At 38.7% G+C, this 15641-nt stretch overlaps 1 protein-coding gene across 1 annotated transcript in view; it reads left to right on the forward strand.

The window, feature by feature from the left end:
* LOC134667569 (axin) overlaps nt 1-15641 on the forward strand; it is a 97732-nt gene that overhangs the window by 50814 nt on the left and 31277 nt on the right. Inside the window, exon 3 of the mRNA XM_063525003.1 lies at nt 13966-14033. The gene's annotated coding sequence lies outside the window, so the exon portion shown is untranslated. The remainder of the gene's footprint in view (nt 1-13965; nt 14034-15641) is intronic.

Consider the following 15641-nt stretch of genomic DNA (forward strand, 5'->3'; position numbering starts at 1 on the left):
AAAATTTGCGAAATTAAGCCGAGGCCGACCAAGAGCAGTTGATGCTACTAAAAGTCAGCTACCCCTACAGAGCAGGATTTTCTATTTTTTTATCAGGTAGGGTTTCATGCAGTTGGCCACCGGACTATATTGAAAAGTACAACATGGCTGACTTGTGCTGTTAATGTAGTTCTAAACTCTTTAAAAGTACTCTAAGCTGAATACATTTTGAATAAAACCTGTAAATACACTTCAACTCCTATAACAGCGGTTTGAGCCCCATTACCCGAATTATGATATAAGCGCGCTGTTAAGTACAGCAGCATTGTTGCCAAATGGTTATAGGGCGACACTGTCCAACCGAGAGTTACATTACTTACTAAGGGCCACTTGCACCATCCCCCTAATCCGGGGTTAAACCGTTAATTCAATGTCACATTGTACTGGTAAACATGGTAACTCTAGATTTAACCCCGGGTTAGTGGGATGGTGCAAGTGGCGCTAATCAATTTAGAGTTGTACTAAACTTAAAAACCTTTTATATTACAACTAAGCAATTTGTTAGTCATTTCAAACGAAGCCATTGGCTACAAATATTCTGGGCTGGAGTAATTTTGAATCTCCTTAGTATTTTCTTTTAACTACAAGTCTAATTGTAGTGTCAAATGTAAAGCAATCTCTTGAGATAAAATAATTACCTTGTTACAATAAAAACAAATTAACTCGGTACTATAAAATAAAGTCTCCCTTCAACTACCTACGTACCTACTTTACTTAATATGTACGTTTAATTTAGAAAGGTTTCTCAAATAAACGTCACAGACGCCGCTATAAGTTCGGCCTCTGCCCGCGATAAGTCGGCCTCCGCCCCGCTCACGCGGCGAGGCCCGTGCCGCCCGTGCGGCCGCTGTTTACCAACACCTGACTTCTCAACTCGTGCCCTTGCGTAACCACTCCGACCCCACAAATATACGAGTGACCCGGCCACGGGACGGGATGTTAATGGTTTCATTATTGACTGTGAAGATTTAGACTATTTAGAGGGTTTCTGATATCCTGTTACTTACTTATCGTAAATGTACAGCCAATAGTTGCAGTCATGAGCAGCAATTGTTGCTAAGCGGGCGAGGTGTTCAAAATGATCTTGACGCGACTTTATTGTTAAGAGTAAGAACGCGTCAAGGTAATTTTGAACACCACACCCGCTTGATAACTTTTGCAGCTGACTGTACGTCAGAATCCGTAAAACAGTCGTTTTTGTATCATTCAGTACATTATGGATCAGTCAGTGCCTTTCTAACTTATGGGTTTAGTTAGTTTTACTGGGCAGTTTCTGCAAATCGACAACCATGCCATCTGACCTTTAAATAAAGAGGACTGGACTTGAACACAAAATGTTAACCGCCTTAAATTGATAATTGATATTAATTGTAAGTTAAAGCGAGGTAAGTGATTATTAGTTAGAAAACATACAATAAAATAACCAATCTAAGCATCCTTTATTCCTTTGTAGGCCCTATTACGAGTAAACAAAGTATCTAGTCTAAAGTGTTTGCAAAGTGATTCGAGTTCCATAAAAGCCCTCCGCGTATTGTAGCGGAGTAAAACAATTTGAGCAAAACGGATATAGTGGTTACGGGTAAGTGATTAGGTTGCGCGAGTTAGGCGGAGCGCGGAAAACCGGACAACTTTTAACTGAGCCCGGAAAACCGGACGAACTGAGCCCGTGCTGATGGCTGTTTTAATAACTTAACTTAGTGGAGCGCTAATTGTTGCTATCGGTGTTGCTTGGTTTGATTATATCGATGGTTAAAATAACCGGACTTGAATAATTCTGAAGATGACATTTAGAAGATTTGTTAGATAATTTTCCCATACGTATATATTTTTCTAGCAGCAAATCTCCTTTCCTTCGCCATTATACATAACTAGTCAGCTCATGTGTCGGCATCGCCTAGGCCTTTCTGTGTTTTCAAGGATTTTTTATTTCATGAGCGATGTGAGCTAATGGGTGTAGGTAACATTTAGAAAATGGTGCCATTGTTTGTCGCGCTTTCATTGTCTGTCACTAGCCGAGAAAAACCGAGAGTGACGCATCGCATATCACGAAAAAATATAAACAGTTGCGCAACTGTGAGTAAAATCTTCAAATCGATAACATTTTTACATTAAACGGTCCCTGTCCTTGCAGATACAGCAAAGGGTTCCTATAATTTGGGTTCAGTATTCGCGTTTCTGCTCAATCGCCCGGCGATCACTCGCAGGGCCCGGCCGGCGCGGCGTAGCGGAGCAACCCTTGCGCGTGCGCCAGACACGCGTCAGACGCGGCTGCTCGCGTGGATGCCTGCGGAGCTCCGGATGTGAACGATGTGAATGATACTAACATATATACACATACTATGTATGTTGTTGAAATTATACCTGTGGCTTTGTGAGCTGTGCTGTAGACCTCCCATAACCTACGGCTCCGACATGTTGAAATAAAAAATCCATATACTAGGGCGTACCTACTGTCATCATAACGGCTGGCAACGAGTTTGCAATCTTTCTGGTGTGTGACAATGTCATTATTAACGACAAATTTCTATGTTTTATGACCATTGACACACCCTTACTTTGTTTTAGTCAAATCGGTGCAAAAAAAATAGCTTAGAGTTTAAGTGAGAGGTTGTTGTGCACATTATTCACAATACACTAAATATCTCAATCATCTCCAAAACAGATTGATCAATTTAGTTTCTAATTATTTCTGGATGTACGTAATAGGTATGTCTTTTTACTCGAATATAATTTGTATATGTAAATTATGTATTTTCGGTTCACAATAACGACGTCTTAAAGCATTAACATTAATTGATAAGCAGCCGTTATCTGCTCTTCTTCCGTCCCCATTGTTTATGTAAACGCGAAAATAATTGATGTCTCAACATCGGGACCACAAATTGAGTGTCGCATAATCCCTGGACTCATTCCCTTCATTCCCGGAACAAATTGACTTAAAAACCAGTATAGTCTTGATCTCTGATTACGCTTTTAATAAAGGCGATTGAGGTCATTTCTATACTGGTTTGAATGCAGCGATGACAATGCTTTAGTCCGCGTATTACACAAATTGACGGATCTTTTATTCATCAGACCAATCATTCCCGCAAGTACTCTCCAGAGGCGTTGGCGGCCAAATTATTACATCTGCTGTATTGCCCTTTGACCTCTCGTTCTTACGGTTGGGGATAGAGAGAGATGGACGCACGGATTGGCTTTGTTAAATGGTTTATTTCGATTTTATTGTTACATACTTTTGGTAAAAAAACTTGGACTACTCATTGTTTTTATCGCAATGATCATAATCCACATGATGTTAGCGAGTAGGTGACTAAATTGTATTTAAAGTAGAGGTGTTAATATTAGTATTGAATAATTATATTCTTATTTATTGTTACAATAACAATTGTAACATACTGTTATCAATATAATTAACTGTCGAACCGTCTAACACTTTTTATTTTATTTATTTAATCTTTATTGCACATAAGGAAATACACTGTACAAAAGGCGAACTTAATGCCATAAGGCATTCTCTACCAGTCAACCTTTAGGCAAAGCAGATAAGTTGTAGGCGGTGCAAAAACATGTAGTAGATGATACAATTAGGTACCTGTACGAACATAATACAATCATAATAAATACACTAATATAAACATACATAAATATAAATAATATTGATACAAATACATATACCTACTTACATATACATATACATACATACATACATATGAAATCAGATGAACTTACAAAACAGAAACATTCAAGATTTTCCAGTACTGCCAGCAATAATAACATCACTTGGCTGAGTAAAACCTTATAACTTATAAACGTTATTATCAATAAATAAAAAACTAAATAAGTCTAGACTTCTAGGGTCTAAATTAGAGGAGAGGAGAGTGCTATTTTATTGTTGTAATATAATTTAAAGGGCATAACGGATGGCAAACATCACTTAATAACTAACGAGTAATTAAATTTGTCTTTGCCTATCTAAGTATAGCTTAAAAACAAACAGAGAAAACTTCTCAGAACTAGAATACATGAGTACTGATTAGCTTTTTAGTTTTAATTGCACAACAATAAAACACGTCTGCTAGCGACCCTGCCAAAATATTGACAAGCCAAAAAAAACGAAAAACATTTCCTATCGGCGCTTGTCCACGAATGACGTGACGAACCGCAGACCCATCGAACATGTCAAATGCTTCAATAAAACAATATGAATTTTTACCACAACCTATTGTGCTATCCTGTTAACTGACAATAAGCCTTATTGCTTCAATATAGGGTTCATCAATGGTCAAGTATAGTATTGCTGGAAGTACAGCCAACTGATGGATTGGCAGTGTGGTTCGCGGGTCGACGGTGCGCGAATTAATACTCGCTTTTTGTATTAATTCCCGTTTGATATAAATTGAATTGCGTTCGCTGCGAGTACGGTTCAAGTGACGGCTTTATATGACTTAATAAGACAGGTAGCTTTTTTATATATAGTATGCTTTTCCGCTTACAACTGTTTTATTGTCACAAGTATCACATTTACTATCACTATCAGACGCCTGTGCGTTTTCGCTAACTAATCGATTAGAAGAGACACATATGTGTGCAGTTTCAAGGGAAGATAACCTTAAATATTAATGAACGATCTTATATTGTATCTTTCCAACAAGGGGGAAGGGGGTTACTGCCGGAATGTATGTATGGTGTAGTTTGCCTGAAAACTTCCCATTACAATCTAAGTTGGGTTTAAATGGTCAATTCGTTTTAAGATTCAAATGTCTTAAGAAGTAAGTACCCTGGGCAGACTCGTGTCTTTAATATTTTCAACACACTCAAATCTGCTTAAAACAATTTAGACTTTAGAGCACCTGGGATTTAACTAAGTACTCAGTCAACACGTTTTCATTAACATTGGAAACGAGTGAAAATAACGAGCACAATTCAAATTAAACTGGATTTGAGCCAAATTTGCTTAAAAAATCCTTTAAGAGACGACAGTCGCATTTTCCCTCCGCAACTCATTCGCGGCGGGTCATTGTATGCAAAGCGTCGCGTGCAGGCGACGTTATTGTTAGCCAAGATTACGAGGTATAGACTACCCTCATTTAGAACTCGCATTATGAAGGGTCCACATGCGATGGTACGGTCATGTGATGGGACAGTACGACAACTACTCCGCGAAAACCGTGCTCATTAACGCCATCAAGCCAATAGCAGGGGGCAGACCTCCGGCTTCCTGGTGGTCCCCTGTCAAAAGAGATTGTTCAGGCAGACGCACAAGAAGGGCCGACCCCAAATGAACTTGGGAAAACGGCAAGTTGATGATGATTATGAAGCCTCGGAGTCACCATTGTGTCACCGCCACGGGCGCTCTTTTACGCATGTTGGAATTTACAAGCGCAGGGACACAATGCTTGATTCGGATGACTACGTTCCGTCTAGAAGGTGTGTGATCTGTGTTACGGGTTACATTATTCAGCCGCGGGCAGACCCTATTCCACGGCTGATTGCCGCACCTGGAGACGGAGCCGTCACCGGCAGCGGTGTAATCAGCCAGGTAATGTCGGAAAAACAATGCTCGATGCGAGATTGAATGCTCTCTTTATGCCCCCAAGCGTTTCATTGTCTTTCAAAAGCACGCTCATGGGACCCGGTAGGCTAATTTAAGCGCGTAATAGTATGTTTATCTCACTGTTTTTTCCACCCTCAGCCAATTGTTTTAAGGTGAGTACATATATCGGCAACTTTTACTATGGGACCATTGGGACCAACCCCGAAATCGCGAAAAATAATTGGCTGTTTCATACATTTTTTTCGTGATTTCACTACACAAAATTTGGCTAAGCGTTGAAAACACCACACCCCGACACCCCGCGTAAAAAAATTTAACTCGTCACATCCTTGGAATAGTCGTAATTCGGAAATATTCCGCGTCACATAGCAGGCTTGATTCAATTCCCTAGTGACAATTTAGGAGGCTTCCTTATTGCATAAGAAATTGCGCACGAATGATTTTCTATTGAATAGAATTCAGCGCCTGTACCTGCGGCTGGGACACGTGACTTTTCCACCAAGTCCAGCGCTCGTTCGATATTGAGCCTTATATATTAGTATAAAGAGGTATTTTTTTCAACGTTTGTAAGCACGGGTGTAGCCATGTGGAGTAGGATCGTGTGTAACACGTGCGATGGTCAATTTCCTCTCACTTCGAAAGTACGTGGGCAAATTGTGTAGGGTTGCCGAGGCGGGTGACAATTGGAGACACATGAATGGATCTGATTGGACGCTCTGACTTGTAAAACTGCTATTCAGACTTCTGTTTCAATTATAGAAATAGGGAAAGCTAAAGGGGGGTAAATGTTTTCGATTTGTTTGTGCGTTGAGGTGAGCACTGTCGTTTAACATAGGGCATTCAGCTTTATATCCAACTATTTAAGTATTAGTTATCTTCGGATGTATGCGGATATGGAATTCCAATCGTTCCGTGGTCAAGACGAGTCGCGAAGCAAAAATTTCGCTTCGGCGGGCCGCAGACATGCGAGGACGCGGGCAGGCCACGCTCGGGCCCATGTAGATTTCATGGAATCCTTGGCGTATTGCATTCAATGGTCAGGAAATATTTTAATATTGGTTGCATACCGAGAAATGTGTAGGCGAATCATATTGTGGTCACATCACATTCTTAGAGATCGAATTTCAGGAGTTGAGCTGAGCAAAATAAAATGATTTTAGATCTCGTAGTGTTATTAATATAATTAGGTATTCAAACTTATTTGCAAGGACTATCATTTATATACCAATCCTTCTTATCTTTATTTACCTTCATGCCTAGCAATATATTATGAAGAGACTTAGAAATTCAAGGAACACTATTAACATAGTTACTGTCAGTTAACGAAGTAAATTAATTACCTTTATATGCAGGCGCTGTACGCAAAATAGTCATTATATCTCATACATATACGCATGTGATACATGTATCGGTAATGAGGTTACCGTGAGGTGATTTAGTTAGCCCGCCGGTAACGGCACAATAGAAATAATTACCGTATAGTACGCCTCTAGTTTACTAGTTAGTTACGCTTCCAATCGAGTTACCGTGGACTGGGACGATCGAACGGAGCTCTTACTTAACCTTTTGTAGTAGAAAGAAAGCGCAGGATATTATACTAATACTTAAGAAGGGGATTTAATTTTTACGTACCCGTAAGAACGCTTACTTTTATTTCTTGGCTTTGATAGGGTTGTCAAAGAACGAAAACAATTTAAAGAGTTTTCCTTGGTTTTTACCCTCGATGGAATGGAGTATGTGCGTTATATAATACTCTTTCTTGTACTAATCGGTAGGTAATAATATTATAAATGCGAAAAATAAAGTCTACCTGTTACCTCTTCAAGCTTAATTAACACTAATTTAACGCAGATTTAGATGAAATTTGGCATGGAGATAAGAGTTTGAGGGTAAGGACAGGGTAGATACTTTGTATTAATCATCACCATCATCATCCCACGCAAACGAAGTCGCGGTTAGAACCTAGTGCATTATAATTATAAAATATCTGTAAGTTCTACACCAGCGAGATAGGTGCATCAGAGGGGTTACCGCGAAAACCGAAATTCGCAAATTGCAGGGATCTTTCTCTTTTACTCCAATGAAGGCGTAATTAGAGTGACAGAGAAAAATGCCCGCAATTTGCGAACTTCGATGTTCGCGGTTATAGGCCAGGTATATAGGGCCACTGATAGGTTTGACCATTGGCGCTGCATTAATTATGTCGAGGTTTAGAAAAGTTTCTCATTCATGATGATAAATAAGATGATCGATCGAGGGTCACGTGAACAGTCCTTTGATATTTTACTAATTACTAACTAGGCACACCTAATTAGAGTTAGCTGCAAACTTAACTAACACAATAATAGCCTAAAACAAAAAGTTTTAACATTGATCTCTGCTAGAGTTCGTGGAACACCTACGTACGATTTTATTTTGCAGCGAAACAAATATCAATAAAATGATTACTTACACTTTAACATTTTATTCGGCGCAGATTTAATATTCCCGTGTCCAGAAACATTTGCGGAGGTAGCAGCGTTCTGTCAACGCTTTGGTCAAATAAATTACCTTCCTTCCCTTTGCGAATTTCATTCTTTTGATCACTGGGAAATCAATTTCATCGCCTCCCCCGCAAGTTACGCGGTCCGCTCGGAATCCTGTTAAAACTTGCGAAATGAACATAACATGCCGTAATTACATATTCGAGTGTAAATTTAACGATTGTTTTTATTACACTTGCTCGTAACGTTTTTAGGCTCATAATTATAATTATCGAACTTGTGCGGTAATGAATGAATAACACTTTTTTTATTGTACTTTTAGTAACTGTTTGAACAATTAAAATTTGACTTATTTTTAATAATATTTTGTCTATTTCCTCACAAGTGTGTTGAAAAATGTCGTATGAAACACGTGTGCATTGGACATTACACGCATCGGCTTTCTTATTGCGCGCTCGCTTTCAGCTGACGTCACGTGACCAACGTATCACACTTGTATCATTATTATCATTAACATTATGTGTTCGTTTGTAAGGTGCGGCGGTTAGTTTATTACTGAGATAAGAGCTTTTGTGCCTTTGTATTTGTTCTGGCGAAGGACGGTTCTCATCTCTTATCTGTTAAATATCGTGTTACGGTGTCTCAGGTACGGAAATAAGTCGGTTACGTTTGTTTTAGGCATCTTTGTGAGATGTATAAATTAATTAAATACGCTAAAGGTTCCATGCAATGCTAAAAGCAACTAACTATAACACATCATGGCACGTTCACTGATTACTTCCATTCCTCTTTTGTTCTCTGTTTGTAAGCTACGGGCCTTTTAATTTTAAGGACTAAATTATTCTAAAATATTAAAGGGACTTCTATGTTTTATCCTTCATTTACTACATAGAAGCTTTATAACACGATCATCAGAGAGCTCGCTTTATGTCAAAGAAAATACTGAAAATAGGATCGTGGGCGTATAAATAAACTATCATACAGTGATGTGGTGATGAAAACTAGTGACACGCTATCTAGCTGACATGAAAGCCATTTGCGTATAGATGTGATAGATAAACATAGGCCATGTTAGCGCTAATTCGTCAAAGGGCCTGCCTTTGTGCCGGCTTATGGTAATCAACGCACACTCGCCCCCGCTAGTGGGGATTTGATTCGTACGCAGTCTGAATTTAATGATCAGATTTAACTAGCCATGGATCTGAATGTGGATTGGATTGTTTTAAAGCAGATGCCTGTCTTTGAAGCCTTTAAATAAGTGCAAAAATGTAATGAGTCAAAGTCGGTTTGTGTGTCCTTTCTTGGTTAAAGCCTTTCTTTAACCTTTCATACGTACTCGTATGTGTTTCAAACGTCGGTTGTGCTGTATAGAGCAAACTTATCGTTCTCGATAAAAATACAAAAAGATGAGAAATTCGGCCAGGATCCTTATCATAGACAAACAAGAGGTTAAGGGCTGCATGGCCTGCATGGTTAGTGTACAGTTTTTTTTTTTGATGTGCCTGTGTACCAACTTTGCTTGGAAAAAGAGCGAAAGATCTAAACACAGCGTACTTTTATCACATAAGGGTGAATGAATAATCTCTCGGCCAATTTCTGGCAATGTTGAAAAACTAAAATAATAATGGTTATTGCTGATTTAATAATAATAATGCTGAAGAGAGAGAGAGAACTGATTTGTGCCTTTTTGAATTAAAGATTGAAGGGATTAGACAGTAGGAGTAATGATGTGGCCAAATGTAGAGTCATGAGCAGACATAGGTTTCCGCGGGGCAAATTGTGAATTAAGACTTTATGTTTGTGCACTTATGGTACTAATTACAACAAAATAGTTAAAAAATTGTTTTTAATTGCCTAATCGTTTTAAAACAGCCTAAATTTTGTTGTAATTAGCACAATTTGCCCCGCGGATTCCTATGTCTGGTCATGAGACTCTTGGATAGGGTTGATATCCGTCAGGATTTTTCTTGACATGGAAAAATGAGCGTCCGGATGATGTCCGAACTTTTGTCAGGATATTCCATTTATTCATATTGTATTAATCTTCTCTCTTGGGCAGACGTGGCTCACTCCGCGATTTCGTCGCTTTGCTACGGGTAGCTAAAAGTACATCCGTTCGACCCCAATTTTGGGGTTTGCCATAAGCCGCGCGTGGCGCTGTCGCCACCTAGCGGCCATTTCTGTGCTGATCGTGACAGACGCGTTTTGTTAGAGTGAGTCTTCTGTACCTAGTACTATTATTTATTCTGTGTCTTGGGCGAGTTGTTCTGCAGTTTCTGCACACTGCATGCAGTGTAAATTGACAAACAAAGATCATACATCACCGTTGTTTACTTATAAACATCGTTTTCGACATTGTAGGTTGTATAGTTCGCAGTTCGCAGTCGATCCAGCCTCATTGTCCGAGGCTTAGGTGGCGCGGCATCGCGACTCAAAGGGTGCCGACAAAGAGGCGCCGCGGTGCGGGCGGCATTAGCGGCCCGTTTGATGTGCGGGGTGGGCCGGTAGGGTTGCCAGATCTAGGGCTAGGGCTAGGCTGAAGCAGGATTTGTGTTGAGTGGTCTAAGGTTGTGGAGGGTCGCTGAGAGGTTTGATGATGCTTTGTTCTCTGTTTAGATCAGGGATTTACGATTAAAATTATTGAAAAAATTGGCTGTTGTAAAGTTTTGTATCATCTATTGTGTCATGTTAACAAGAAGTATAATACTTGCTGCAAAATAATTAAACTTTAATTACGAATAGCAGTGACTAAGTAAATCAAAGAGTAGCAAGACAAACAAGATATGTTAATACTCGCTGATAGCAGTGGATTGGCAGCAATTATTCGTATTTATAAACTGCTCTACCTAATATACTTACTATCTCTATCAACCCTTTATATACAGTAACGCATCTGTATTTCTCGAAATTATTTTTGGCGATAAGTGTGCTTTATGAAAAACCACGTCCTTTATCAATAGCGATAAATATACTACACCGACTAGAATATGTATAACAAAGTGAAAAGTGGTCGTTGTAAAAGTCTAATTTGCAAACAAATTAGACATTAATGATGACATATTTCCACACTTTGTTATTGCAAATGCCATGCAGACTTAGTTTGGTTCGACTCTAGGTATGCAGAAGGCTGGCGCGGGTAGTTAGCAGTGAGTTCCGCTCAACCCTGCGCCGTCCCCCCGTGGCTCAAGTGAGTGTGTTACTCTTTAACCTGCGAATCGCGACCGGCTAAACTTACCACTCCGCTAAATAAAGTTAAAAGGCTCTTAGAGCTTTGTCTCGACGCGCCTTTGATGTGCGGCGCGAACATCCCCCCCTAACCCCTCCCCCCTCGCAAACAGTTTACCGCAAGCTGGAACTATTGCCTTTAATGCCTTTTCCGATTGGATATATCCCAGCGATTGATTAGTATGTTACGTAGTGCTAAAGGAATTTCCCAGGAAGCGGTCCGATCAAAGTGGTCGTCCCCCTTTGATGACGGATCGCTAATACTGGCCTGCTATTCCCAACGATTCAAGGCATCGCTTTAGAAAAAACCAGCGTAAGCGCAACTCCATCTCCGTAGCAATTGTAAGTTGTTATCGATCACATTTATACCGGTTTTTCTGGAGCGATTCCTTATGTAAAAGTTGTGAGTAAAATCCCTGAACAACCCTTATCGTTTTGATCTCTAGTTACTATTAGTTACGCTCTTCTATGCGATGTTTGAAAACAGAAATCTGTTTCGCTTTGTGCCGCTCCATACTTTTTGGCTACCTTTTGTAAAGGCCATTTCGCTCCTGGAATTCTGCCTTTGGCTTCGAATAGTTATCTCGCTTTATTTAATAATTCCAAACTGAAGTAGGTATTAGTGTGATATTGATAAAGCTCATCATTTTTGAATGACATGTAGCGGATAGTTGGATGCTCATTAGATAATCTATTTGTAGAGGCAAACTAACGAAGATACCAGAGAGATTTAACGAAAATACTGCCTAGCATTTTTTTTTCTTTTAGATAGCGCTTGTTTGTCTAACCTTAGTTCTTGATATTTTTTACCACATTGCTATACGGTTACCCGGAGAAGATGTTTCATGAAGATTCGTTTATATTATACCTTTTATTTGTACCCTTCTGACATCAAAGTGTTTTAATAAGAACATTTTGAGTCCGCGGCTTAAAGGAAAAGTTCAGTTAAAAAGTTTCCAATTCCTGTCATTTGAGCCTTTGAAGCCTTAACATTAATACCAAAGTCCCAATCTCTAATTTACGCGGTACCGAGAAATGGCAGACAGAAACACGTGAAATGATTTCTTTCGACAGGTAATCAGCTCGGGAATGGAAGGATTAACTTCCCTTTTGATGTCGTACTTGTAGACACGGCCTCAACCTCATGTATACACGTTTACGCTTTATTCCGATTACATAAAGTGATCGAGTGTGTATTTGTAATTACAAGATTACATTACTGAAAAATATGATGGTACGAAACTACAAACCAATCATCAATTTTTTCAGTCATTGACTCATTGCAAATCTATACTTGCTCATTTATTGGTGGGCCTTATTACAAGTATTTATCTTCAGGCTCTTATTTACATGTAAAGTGAAATTGTGCGTTTAAAGTTTTTTTTGTTTTCAAAAATATCCAATAGCGGCTTTACCTGGCCTGTCTTAATTAGGGCTTCGATTGTAATAAATAGCATACCTAGAGTTAAATAGTATTAGAAACTTTTATCCTCTATCTATGGATATCAAGGGATCATCTATATGAGCCTATTTCATAGAACTACCGTTGCCAGTGCCCGATCCCGTCCCCAAGCAGTCATTACACACGCACTAAGCGACTCTTTGATGTGCGCAAACTTTCCGGTTTTCCTTTGATTGGTATAATGGAACTGCGCGCTGTTATTACACTAATTGAATTTTCCCATTTGGAGTTTCATCTCTGATCGGGCCGGCGTATGTGTGTCGGAGTTCGGACGGGAGTAAGCCGTTTTTGATCGTTGTCGGGGATTGTGGTGGGACATTAGGCAATTAATGCGGGCCGCGGTCAGACATCATTGGCCATATTGAAAGGTACTGTGACTGTAAAATGTAAACATGAAGTTTGGTTGTAAAGGAATATTAACATTGTAATATAAAGTTTAATAATGCTGTGAGTAATTGGTAGGCAGAAAATATGGTTAAAACTTCAACCAAGACTGCAACGCGTGAATATTTCCTCAACAAAGACTCCAACGAGTGAAAACGAAATAAATAGGAAGAGCTTTTTTTATAAAAATTAAGTGGGTAAAGGTGGACCATTGTGGTATTGAATCGATTCTGGTCACTGACAAATTACAAAACACTTAAGTGTTTTAAGAACTAAAATTAATAAAAAATGGTCATTACTCGTTAAATCTCCTATTAATATTTAATGGATAATTCTTGAAACACCAATAACACCATAGAAAACAAAAACATTTAGGAAGCTACAATTGAGCTTTAGAGACGTTCGAGGAATTGCACCTATTTCTTAAAAAAATATGTAATATAGTTTTAGGCGCTTGCGGGATAAACACTAAAAACTTTGAATTATAAATTTCCCAAGGTATGTTTCGATTTTTTGATATTCGACTCGAATACACAAATTTATTACGTAGGCAGTTATAAAATTCGAGAATTGTATAAAGTAGTAGTAGTAATAAAGTAAAAGGCACAATAAGCCGCGTCCCGTCTAAACAATTAACACCAATAGTCTATTTTATAACTGACAACAACGTCTCATGTTCCTATTTTATTGGTTTGTTAATTTAATTATGGAATGGACACTAGGTATTTGATGACTAAATGAAATAACTTTGTAAGAAACTTACTTTGACAATCTATGTGGTCTCCATCTTTACTGAAATTACCTACTTGTTGCAGATAAATTATTTCACCACCGTCCTGTCAGAAAAGATATCACAATGCAGCGGCATTAAGCTGCAATACAGGTTAGTGTTCAGTTCAGACAATAGTTATTTACGATACAAGTGCGTAAAAGAGAAAATTCGAAACGAGTGGCGATAAATTAAAACACGACCGAAGGGAGTGTTTTAAATCGACACGAGTTGCGAATTATCTATTCGCACGTGTATCGTACAACGTTTTACAGTACATATGGCCCTTTAAACTTTTGACATCGCACGAAAAGTGCTATTTTACGCACTAGTGCGGAAAAATAGGACCATATGTACTGTAAATATATTTTTATTTATTACTAAATACTAATTATGGTTAATGATCATGAAATATTTTACTAGGCACGTATTCGTAGCCATTTTGGCAGTCTACACATTTTATTTAGTTTCCCGCCAAAATTATACTATTTTTGCAGTTCGTGCTGCCATCTATACGAAAATATTCCAACGTATGCAAATGCGGTTGTCGCATGCTTCTTGATGTCTACCGCGGTTCGAGGCGTCATCGATAGAGGGCGCTAGTTGACAGCTGTCTGTCATGGTTGGTTGATTGTCAAACTCGTGTCACTGTTGTATACAAAACCAAACCAAGCTAATTTATTATTAATTTAAAAGAAACTTTTCTGTTAATGTCGTCCGTTTGGCTCTGCAGCGGCCGCCTTTATTGTTGTAACAAGTAAGAGCAAAGACCTTGCAGTGTTTCACTCATAATTAGTCATAAAGCCATAATATTGTCTCCCGCAACAGCTAATGATTCCAGGATAAATACCATTCCCATCTGTCTAAATTAGCATAAGGTGTGATACAGTGATTATGTCGCAGTGTTCAGATTTCCGAGTACGAAATAAACAGTGTTTTGGTGTCGCGAGGCGTTGTTTCAGTTAGGGCTACGAAATGTGACAAGTTTGTTTATAGTTTGTTTCCTGTCCCGAGAGTCGAGTTTCATCAATGGGAACCGCGTTTAATACTTGATAAAGTTACTGCTAGCAGTATAGCTAACCATACACTTGAAAGTGTTACACATTAATATTCCTAAAAGTGTTTTAAAAGCTTGATCAAAACTGTATATGAAACCCTCTAAATTTACTTTCACTGGCCTTGAGTCTCTCATTTTTATTTGTTTTTCTATCCAGTAGTGATGTGCATAACCAAACTTGATATTCTACTCATAAAAAAAAGTTAATCCATTGAAATAATATTGCATTCTATTCTCAGTTGCATGCATTTGGCATCAAGTTATTGATCCACAATAATATTAAACCCTATCATAAATGCAACCACTGCATAATTGGTAAGGGTCCGAAGCTACACAGCTACGGACCCATTGTGTGGAGCATTCAGCCTCCGCTCGGATCACTTGTACCACAGCGGTTGCTTTGCGCAGTCGTGCCGGAATCAATTCAGAGTTTTTTATCCCAAATATTAATAAAGATCATCTTATAATATTGAAAAGTAATTCCTCTAACTGGTGTGCTACCTCAGTGTATTGTTTGTTTATGCACAATGAATATGGTAAGGTCTATTATAATTTTTTGCCCCAATGTTTTTTCTTTCATAACTTGCTTATTGAACCGTGAAGTTATGATTTAATATGTTTTGACATGCCCTTATTATATATCAGTTTTTGTGCAATACATTGTG

This window comes from Cydia fagiglandana, chromosome 9 (genome assembly GCF_963556715.1).
Source record: "Cydia fagiglandana chromosome 9, ilCydFagi1.1, whole genome shotgun sequence".
Lineage (NCBI taxonomy): Eukaryota > Metazoa > Arthropoda > Insecta > Lepidoptera > Tortricidae > Cydia > Cydia fagiglandana.